This window comes from Cydia amplana, chromosome 7 (genome assembly GCF_948474715.1).
Source record: "Cydia amplana chromosome 7, ilCydAmpl1.1, whole genome shotgun sequence".
In the NCBI taxonomy this organism is placed as follows: domain Eukaryota; kingdom Metazoa; phylum Arthropoda; class Insecta; order Lepidoptera; family Tortricidae; genus Cydia; species Cydia amplana.
Genome location: NC_086075.1, coordinates 7,365,397 through 7,377,440, shown reverse-complemented (window position 1 = coordinate 7,377,440; position 12,044 = coordinate 7,365,397).

Sequence of the window (12,044 nt, the reverse complement as noted above, 5' to 3'; positions counted from 1 at the left end):
TACCAAATGCTTATATTTCTCTGATAAATAAAAGCAATGGGTAATATACGAAAAATAAAATGAAGGCATAAGGTCACTGCGGGCAAGACCGGCATACTTTTTTTTTTTTTAACTTTGGAGTGATCTAGTTGCGTTAATTATTCACCTACGTTACCGTTTGTAATCGCATACGATGAAGAATTTAATAATTAATAGTTTAGCCATAGTGACAGATCATTTTAATCATAAATTAAGCAAAAACATTAGTATTTTTAAAAAGACGGCGAGTAGACGGACTTCCCTTGTAGTTTAAGGGAAGTCCGTCTAGTAATGATATCAGCCAATCTATGGGTGCGTATATGTTCGTAGTCGAATTCCTAAAAAGAATGAATCAAGACAATGAAAAGTGTACTTTCAACTTGTTAATATAGGGTTCAGATTCGAAATAAACGCCATTTTACTAATATAAAGGCAAGTCCGGCATAAACTACGAAAATGGGGTGGTAAACCTTTTATGGCTAATAATTACACGTAATTATTTTTTGGATTTCCGAAATAAAAGACCAATAGAAATTTTAAAATGTACTATATTAGTTTCTTTTAATTTACTGAGATGAAAATTTAGGAAACTAACATCATGCGCAATGTCAGGCGGATTTGTCGATACCTTATCAAATCGTTATAATATTAAAGTCGCAAAAACAGTTGGTAATCTCTGATTTAACGAAAGTGATATGACGGACTTGCCTTGTACAGAATAGACGGACTTTCAAACTTAGTAAAATTTTAATGTGATAAATGGTGGAACGTATAATTACAAAACTAAGCCAAATTCTGATATTTTAAACACAGAATAAAGATAACTGGTTCTTATGCTACTTATGTAGGTACTTTATGATGCACAATCTTTTCAAAAACTATTTTTAACAATTTTTTTTCGAACGGCTGTCGAACTATGACTTCGAGTTCAAAACACGAAATAACTTATTTAGGCGGATTGCTCTGAAATTGGTTGTCACAGCGCCATCTGTTTTAGAGTGAGGGAACTAACGCGCAAAACTGATTAATCGACTAGACTCCAAAGCGGCATACGCCTCTTAATTCAAAAGTTATAACGTGTAGACGGACTTGCCTTGTAGACGGTCTTGCCCGCAGTGACCTTAATCATGTCAGAAAAGCAATTTGTAGGTATCAGTTACCTAAAACGTAGGTAAGTGCTCGATCAACAAGTTGTGTCGATTCGAGAATATTTTAACGGAATGTGTGATCTATCACGCTCCGCGACTGCTAGCTACAAAATTAATCACTTTTATCATTTTCAATTCAAACGACTCATGACGAAAATGGATGATATAGGGTAATATAAATCTTCAATCACTGGCCGCTGTTTAATAACTGGCCACCTTATACTAAAAATGAATTCTATATTCACCTATAAACAGAAGTGGCCAGTAATTGACGCTTTACCCTACCTATCGTGTTTGAAACAAAAGTATGTTTTAACCTATTTATAAACGTCTCACATACGGTATTTTCATTGGTTTGTAGATTGAGATCAATAACGGTTTGGGCTCGTTTTTGCTCTTTTCAATACAAGTCTCCTACAGCATTTTCAAGTGTCAGTTGTCACTTTTGTAAAAATCAGTTTCAATAGTTCATGATATGGGGCATTATCTATGAAAAGGGACCTTATTGTCAATGGCGCCTATGCCGCACAGCGTCGCGCGGCATTGTATTTATATCCGAGCATCGTTAATAATGGCGTAAGCGTCATCGACAATAAGGTCCCTTTTCATAGATAACGTCACATATTTGCTGTAGGTACTTCTTATACAAGGCCTAAAACATTTAAACAAAGGTTTTGTATTACTTAGGTTAATGCGAATTGAAGCCTTCACACCTACCTTGTGCCAAAATCCGATCCTGAATCCAATAATAACCTCAAAGTTCATTGTACAGCGCAGCACGTGATTCAATAGAGCAGGCTCAAGACAAGACGAGAACTTTAATAATATTGTAGGTGCGAAATTGCATTGCCCCTTGACTTAGTTACCACTACCGACGTGATGCTTGCGAGTCTCAATGTAAAAAAAAACCGGCCAAGTGCGAGTCGGACTCGCGCACGGAGGGTTCCGCACCATCAACAAAAAATAGAGCAAAACAAGCAAAAAAACGGTCACCCATCCAAGTACTGACCCCGCCCGACGTTGCTTAACTTCGGTCAAAAATCACGTTTGTTATATGGGAGCCCCACTTAAATCTTTATTTTATTCTGTTTTTAGTATTTGTTGTTATAGCGGCAACAGAAATACATCATCTGTGAAAATTTCAACTGTCTAGCTATCACGGTTCGTGAGATGCAGCCTGGTGACAGACGGACGGACGGACGGACGGACAGCGGAGTCTTAGTAATAGGGTCCCGTTTTTATCCTTTGGGTACGGAACCCTAAAAAGTAAATTTAAAGTAAACTCTAATACTATTTTGCAAGATAATATCTATAGCATATTTATTATAGGCTTCGGTAAACAACAAATTATGTTTAATTTCAGCCTAGTCATACAGGCAACGGCAAACTTCTCTTATAAAATCAGTGAACAATTTAAATTTTCTCATTTAGGAATTCTCGGCGTCCGCACCCACTTTATAACTAGCTTTTTACATACTTTAAAAGTTATATGGAGTTGGAATACTGAAACATTAGTTGGTGGATGACAGGCGAATAATTTTACACAACAAACTAGACTTTTTAAATTTAAAATATTCCGTGCAGTGAGCGTTAGGTATAACATTTTACAACGCTGAAATGTTTAAACGGTATTTTATTGGTCAGAAACAACTTCCTTTAAATTATACCTTTGAAGTTACCAATGCAGTTTTATTTAAAATGTAACAAATCATAGCAAAACTTCCAAATTTTGTATCAATATAGTGCTAGACTAGTTTTATTTAATACTGTATTTAACGTCCGACTTTTGTTTTGGTTATAAACCTCAAATAATACTATTCGAACGAGCGAGCGAAGCGAAGCGAAGTTCTTCGTTCGACTTTGAACACACGGCTGGCTAGGGGCACGTCCCGGCATTTCAATGTTTTTAAGCTGAACTTTCAGAGGATAGTTTGATACTCAATAACTTAAGTAAATTTGTTCTAATTTAAATGAAATTGGGTGAACGTATAGTCGAGGGCATTCTATTGTAGTCATTAAATTTTGAGCTGGCTTGAACAAGAGTTTATTGAGCTAGAAGAGCTTAAAATGCTAAAAAGCCATTGTGAGGGGTCTTGCTATTCTGGTCATTTTAATTGCAAGAAAGTATGGTCGAGTTTGGTATCAAATGAAAGTGCTCGGTTTACACATTTATAATATTGTTTTTTTAAAGTTTTTTTTTGAAAATTATGACAATTTTGGAATCCAAGATGGCGGCCATGCACTGTCATTAAATCGTAATGGATATCATTTTATAGGTTTTAGGGGGCGCAGATTTCGAAAATGATGATCATTTTAGATTCCAAAATGGCGGCCATGCACTCCATGCAGTATGTCATAAAAGTCGTCATGGATATCGTTTTATAGATTTTAGGAGGCGCAGATTTCGAAAATGATAACCATTTTGGATTCCAAGATGGCGGCCATCCAGTATGTCATAAAGGTCGTCATGAATGTCGTTTTATAGGTATTAGGGGGCGCAGATTCCGAAAATGATGACCATTTTGGATTCCAAAATGGCGGCCATGCAGTATGTCATTAAAGTCGTCATGGATGTCGTTTTATAGGTTTTGGGGGGCGCAGATTTCGAAAATGATGACCATTTTGGATTCCAAAATGGCGGCCATGCACTATGTCATAAAAGTCGTCATGGATGTCGTTTTATATGTTTTAGGGGGCACAGATTTCGAAAATGATGACCATTTTAGATTCCTAGATGGCGGCCATGCAGTATGTCATAAAAGTCGTCATGGATGTCGTTTTATAGGTTATAGGGGGCTCAGATTTCGAAAATGATGACTATTTTGGAATCCAAGATGGCGGCCATGCACTATGTCATAAAAGTCGTCATGGGTGTCGTTTTATAGGTCATGGTCATCATTTTCGAAATTTGCGCACCTGTTTCAAATAAGATATAGATGCATCCTAGTAAGTCAACAACATCTATATCTACTATCGAAATGTACTTTTGATAGTAGTAGTACGAAATGTAATCTGAAAGGAATCAAGTAATGCATTCCTGTAATGAGGAATCGACATTGATTCCAATTACTAGTAATTGTAATATTCGAGAAATTGATTCCTAATTCCTCAAATGGAATTGTACTTAGTAATTCGGTATTGTTACATTACAAAGTACCTAATCTGGGAATCGGTAATCAGATTAAAAAGTAATTTCAAGTAATCGTGGAATCAGGATTCAATTACGAAATGCCCATCTCGGACTAAGTAGCACTGCATTAATGATCTTTTTGACGAACCGCGAGTTCTCAGTTCGGGGCGAACTACTAGTTTTACATGATTTTCATTTCATTGTAGCTTTTAAACTGTAGTATATTTTGGAATACAGTGTACTAAATGTGGTTATATTTAATGTGCTCTCATTTAATACCCCACACGCGTATGTGCATTGTGCAATGCATAGTTTGGGTGCATTATCCGAAACGAGGCGGGAGCCATTTTGATGACGTCATCGTCATTACGAAGTTCGTGAGATAAAGCAATACGAAATAGATGGCCTGCGCCACTGTCCCAATATCACGCCTAACAACACACACAACAATATGATAGCGGTTACCGGGCTCGGGCTCAGCACGGTTCCATTTTTATCGACTATCACTATGCCCGTCACTTTCGCACTTACATACTTGTTAGAACGTGACAGGCATGGTGATAAACGATAAAAATGCTACCGTGCTACTAGGGCTGGATTATCTCTTCGACCGTTTCCCGTAAGACATAATTGTTATAAAAACCGCTATACGACGCGCGACGTAGCGCGTAGCAAGTTAATCTCGATATGATTACAATAGTTTACTTGGGGGGTATTTTATATTGTGATAAGCTTAGACACAAAGTATGTATGTGTTCCAATAAAATATCTCTAGTTTCATAATATTCCATAACAGTAGCCATTAACTAAGATTATAACGGCCGGCCTAAAGGCTAATCCGCCATGGCAGCTGAGACTACAAGCTAATAGCGGCTGTCATCAAGAAACAGTCAATCAAGTTGGTTCATAAATATTGTATTCGTTTCACGCTTGAGACGCCGGTTCAAGTGTCATATATTCGTCGATTTATGTTTGTTTCATTGCCAAAAAAATGTTCAAAAATATACTAATAAAGTAATAAATAAACACTGCAAAGAAATAAACGAATAAACGCTCCAAAGAGAATAAATAAACACTCCAGTAAGATACCTAGTAAATTATAATTTATAATATCCGCAAGCAACGCGCTGTTGCATATCGTGTGCTTGACGTTACGAGTAGATAGGTAAGATTTTCTTATCCACCCGTCCAATACATGCAAGTTCATATTACGTAAATGAGGATTTATGAACAAGAAACCGTCTAGTTTACGTGAATAACTCAATCTAGTTTCTCGCATATCGTACCACACACATATTACATATACTATATATATATTAACGTATGCGCCAGGACTAACTCAAAGAAACAAATGTACATGGTGTCGTATTCAGTACGAATCACATGAAGGACGAAGCCCCACAAATTTAATGGAGCTACACATTTGTGGTGGTGGCCTAGCGGTAAGACGTGCGACTTTCAATCTTGAAGTCGTGGGTTCAAACCCTGGCTCGTACCAATAAGTTTTTCGGAACTGATGTACAAAATGTCATTTGGTATTTACCAGTGGCTTTTCAGTGAAAGAAAACATCGTAAGGAAACCGGACTAATCCCAATAAGGCTTAGTTAACCCGTACTAAACACGACATTTGTATGTTCTATTCTATTGAGGAACAAAAATATTTGATGATAGGTTAGCCGTTAAGTTGTTGAATTACTATGGAATTCTCCTCATAGTACAGAATAAATAATATTAACTACAAAAGGTTTTTTATTTTTTATTTTATTTATTTAAGTATGAAACAAACGGTCGTACATAAAATATTGTTACAGTTTCTTCTCTTAATCTAGACCTATAGTTTCCATTTTTGTTACACATATATTTATAATTAAAGCACGAAAAAGTACCTATCTTGGCTTAGGTTCACTTGATTAGTAAAAGATTACACAGAATTTGCGAAATATATACATAAAACTCAATGAAAGGCAATGAAATACATGATCTATGTTGTTAACGGCTTCTCAGTACCTAAGTATCGGCAAACATGACATTTTAACTAAAATTTTGACAGATCGCGTTAAGATTTACATACTGCTAGTCCTGAATATATTTTTTATTGAGCTTATGGTACAATTAAATATGTCTACATTTTTTAGAATATTATTATGATTATAGAGTGTACATGCTCGCTTAATAAACATATTTTTAGAATAGTTAGTTCTACTACGTGGGATGGAGAATAATTGCTTGTATCCAAGACGACATCGGCGTTCTTTATTACCTGGGACTCTTATACATATGTCCTTTAACAGGCTAGGGGCATCAATATGACTATTTATTATTTTATATAATAGAACAGAATCAACGCAGTCTCTCCGACACTCAAGCGATTGCATTTTATGACGGTTTAAAGATTCCACATAATCTTTGTATTCAATACCGCATTTAAAATCAAGGGCTTTTAGGAACTTTTTTTGCAATCTCTCTATCCTGTCAATATGAATGCTGTAATGGGGTTTCCAAATCGCACATGCAAACTCAAGCCGACTTCGTACATAACTGTTATAAAGAATCTTAAGTGTTAGGGTATTCGTGAAAGGTTTACCAATTCGCAGGATCATACCCAGTTGTTTAAAAGACTTAGCTAAGATAGAATCGATATGAGGTATAAATGATAGTTTGTCGTCTATGACTACTCCAAGATCACGAATCTCATTCACTCTTACCAGGTCCTGGTTACATAATTTGTAATTAAAGCAAGACAATGTTTTTTTTCTAGAAAAACTAATTGTGTTACATTTTTCTATGTTTAAAAACAAATTATTTTCTCCACAAAAGCGCTCAAAATTACACAGATCATTTTGTAACAGTTCGCAATCAGAAGAGTTACGAATAACTTTATAAATTTTTGCATCATCTGCATAAAGTAGAACGCAAGAGTGGGAGATACATTTTACGATATCGTTTATATATAATGTAAATAATAGAGGCCCCAAATGGGAGCCTTGGGGAACGCCTGAGCTGATATATTTACTCTGAGAGATAAACCCAGATATCACCACCGACTGTGTGCGATTTTCCACATACGACTTAACCCAGCGAAACAAAAAAAAAAAGGTAAATTATACTTACTTATATTATAAAATATCATCATACCTTATTCGCGCAAATAAATTTTCAAAGGAACTTAATAATACGGCCGCCTGAACCTGTCTAACATTGTAGTTCCTAGACGTAGACAAATTATAACACGAGAATGATTTATGAACCTGACACCTGTTTGGATTTATTTGTTACTTGTTTCGTATAAAGTCTTCTGAATGGTTTATAAAGAAGTTACAGTTTTAACTCATTGAGATATTTTGTACTGTACCTGTTTTTATTAACCCTCGACGCAAAAAGAGGGGTGTTATAATTATAAGTTTGACCGCTATGTATGTGTGTTTGGCTGTGTGTCCGTCCGTAGCACTGGGTAAACCGATTTGGTTGCGTTTTTTTTTATTTGAAGGCCGGTTTTCTAGCGCTGGCTCTTAGACAATTTTTATCAAAATCGATACATCCGCTTCATTGCATTGGTTTTTTTTTACTTATGTGATGAGCTCTCATATACAATCTCAAAATCGCCCGACCGACCGACAAAAATACATGGCCCAAGCCAGAAACTGTAACTTAATCATCGACTACTTAACACAAATGAGTACCCCAAGAAATGAGTCCCATGAGTTTCTTGGCGCTGGTAACTTCTCGGGGCTGTGATATAGGTTAGGGGGTTACGAGTAAGTTAATAATCGGTGGTAGAGATAGACCAAACTAAGTTGGCAGCGATTTCGATAGCACGGACTGTGCAAGTGTTATTTAAACTTCATAATTTCATAGAAGTTTATCGTTTAAAAATACTCGTGTTCTAGGCTATCAAAATCGCTGCCAACTTAGCTTGGTCTAGTTCTAGTGTTTGTTCATAGTAAACATGCCAAAATTTAAGAATATAGACTTTCACTTTCAATATCATCCGAGCGAGACTAAGGATCGGGCTCTGGTGCCCTTCTTTTCGCGTTCATCTTTTCTCGGGTTGAAAAAGCGCAGCAATAATTTTAGCAATTTTGGGAATGTTAGCTAAATATCTATATTAGATATATATATGAGGAAAATCAGATTATTACCAATAGGTATTTTTAGAAGTAGAATATTTTTATGTAGGTATGTTCACAAAATAAAATAAAGATGTTGTTTATTCCACATGAGTAAGAAAATCATCATACCGGATTCAGTAGGTACCTAGTATATCATTATACCTTTGGGCCCGATTCGGATTTTGTAATAGACATCTAATAGATATCTTTTAGACATCGCCAAGATACGATAACGATATGTTTAAGATCTAACCTGTCAAATTTGACATTTCCGCGATTCTGGAGATACTCTTAAACGATTTCCACAAGATATTACTTAATAGAGATCTAATTCACATCTAATAGATATCTAACACAGTGTATCGTAAAAGTGACATTGGTTGCCCGAATTGCGCTGCAAAAGAGAACTAGTTGAAATCTAAACTATAACGTATCTAGAATGGATCTAGTACGTGTCGTCTCTTGTGAATATCTTGAAGTTCGAATACGGCAGTTTTACAGTTTATCATTATTAACAATACCGAAAGAATTACCTACACATAAGTAAAAAAAACTATTTTGCAAATAATGAACTGAATGTACATATATAAAGAGGACAAATTATTTAAATTGATTTGCGTTTTAATCATTATAAAGTTCCGACCGCTTCGTTTAAAGTAAGTACTTTAAATACAAATTGACCAAATTATAAAATCAAAATCAATGAAATATTTCATTCCTCGTAGCGCAAATTAAATGTAAATATGTGTAAATTGTGTAACCACGATTTGCGTCCATCCAATTCTCGAATATATGGAATTATTTGCACGTTCTTTTTACGAGTATAATTCTGCAGCCACAAAAGGCATTTAAAATACATGTTGATAAATGTAATATCTGTGTTAAATTACTTTATCTCACGAACTTTTGGGCTAACCGGGAATTTGGAGTGGCCATTCAATTTTCCGTTAACATGCGCTTGATATTCCATATATGAAAAACCCTAAACACAGCTATTCTCAAAGTGTGCTTAGAAATTTATTTTATTATGAGGCTAATTTGTAATGATGACAGTCGCGCGTGCATTTCACTACCGTACTTGTCCGTATTGGATTGGCCTCTAAATCAAAGGATTAGCTAACTAAGTAAGACATCAACACAACAGGCAAACTGTAAGTCTGGTCACATGGTCATAATATATAAAATATAAACGTGTTACTTCAATCGAGGTAAAATTATTCGTGAATTTTTCGTTTTTATCTTAAACCGTTTTCATGTATAAGAAAAGCTATTAGTTTAGCACACATGCATACATATTTGTATGCATAACAGTGATAACTTTGCTAACTGTATATAATTATGGTTATTTTAGTAAGAACTAATAATCCTAAGAATCGTGAATAAAATTACAATCTCAGAAAAAATGCAACATGGTCAATGAAATAATTCCTATGTTATTCCGCCATGTAATTCACCACCTATGCCACCATTAAGTTTACTCATGCCGCCCCCGCTTTTTACAGTTTGAGAAGCTCAGGTCTAGCATAATACGCTCTCGACCCTACAACGGCGTGTCCCAAACTTGTCAAAAGTTTGCGGCGCCCCAAACACCAGCTCTGGCGTGACATACGTGACTATGAACAAACGTCCCGTCCGTTAGTTCGCGACGTCGATTAGACTAACTCATTTTAACTTTCGATTTATTGATGAAAATTCTGCTTTACTAATCTACGAACTGTTTTTTTATATTAATAGGACTTTCACTAAGCGAGAAAATGACTAATATTAAGCAAGAAATTGTTCCTTATTTATTTGTAGTTTTAAGTAATTGTTCCTTCTTCTTACTATGTATGCATGTACTTCGTGTATGTCGTTATTAAAGTACATGTTATTAAGTATGATATTAAATATGTACAACATGACGTATGTAGGTATACGATTCCTAAAAATCTCTCAACATGCACTTTAATAATGCTGTCATGTCACATAGATATACTTGTAACTGTGCTTGTGTGCTTGTTCCAAGCGACATCGGAATTTTGGGGGCAAAATTTAATGACAGGTATATAGGGAGTTTTAATATCAATAAACTCAACAATCGATGCTTCTCTGATCTGACGGCGATTATACCTACATACTGTGTAAACTGTAAACCTGTTGTGTTCCGTGTTCCTGATGGGCTGATGATAAATGCTAGAGCTCCCGAGAATACGCAACGGTAAAGCTATAATCTTGCATTTTTACCTTAAGTGGGTAAACAGCAAATCCTCATACAACTCGTATTTAAAGGACCCACAACGCTATGTAACATTTCTATGTACCCAAATACCAAATCTACAAGCAGATCAGGCGCATCCTGCCGCAGTTGTGATAGATATTTAAAAGAGCCTAATACAACTAATTGGTAAACTAATTGAAACCGCCTAGTGAAACTCCTGAGGCAGCACGCTTCAAGTCCAAATATTTGATATAACATTACAACTGGATCGAGTTAAGACGTTAAAAAACAACAGAGTATCTGTTAAGATTGAGCTTGTTGGAGTGAAGTAGAGGTACACTTGGAACTGCGAACTCTTAACTCAATCGAAACTAGTCAAATGTTTGAAACAACTCGGCGCGCCGTGGCAGGCGTTTTAAGTTTGTGTTTATGGGTTACGGGTGAGTGGGCGAGTCGAGTTCCTAGTTGGGCCAGTGTGAAGTCACCTCAATATCCCGACCTGCAGATGTATTTATGCGGTTATTGTTGTCATAGCAAGATGTTAAAGTAAAAGTTGCGGCAATGCTCGAAAGAGGAAGCTGACAATTTACCCTACCATTATAACACGTCGTGCTATCGACGCCCGCTGAAAACACGCCTATATATTTATACGTAAATAAACTAGGTAGGAAGAAAAATGTTCATCTCTTACTGTCCCATTATAGTAGTTGTTTGATGTGATTGCTTATAGGCTAGTTCCCCGCCACGTTCAACTCGGCCACGAGCAGCAACAGCCTGGAATAGCATCCAAGTTTGCCCGCTGTCGGACAACACGGAATGTACATTACATTTGCATCGAGCTAATCCTCTTATTGCGTTTTAATAGATCCAGCGGCACCATTAAAAACAACACGGCCAACAACAAACTTTTTACGTGGCCCCTACAACTTCGTTCTAACAGGCGGAGTAATGAGCTTTTACTTATTTTTTCATGCTTAAGCCACGTGTTCTCAACATGACCAAAATAATTTTTCAGAAAGTACTATTTGTATTAATTTAGATTACCATCGGATTTTTGGCAAAGGAAAATTCAGTTGAACAGGATTATCAAGAATCGACAATACAATAATATACCTAATGCGAATCATTGTGAGCGATTATATCCGATTATTACGACTTAAGTCGAACAGGAATTGTTATGCAGATAGACGGGTATACGTATCCTTATCCTGTAACGTCTAAGGTATATTGTGATATAGACAGTCAAAGACATTCAGCTGCAGAGGGAGGTGACTCCCCTTGCATAGAAATTTGTTTGCAGGATCTCGCTGCACCTATGAAGTAAGAGTTGTTTCGAGTGTCAACTACGCATGTAAGACTTTTGTATTGCTCTAATGCAATTGATCCCATATAGACAATTTAAATATCCTCATAAAAAGCAGGATAGATTGATATGCAAAGA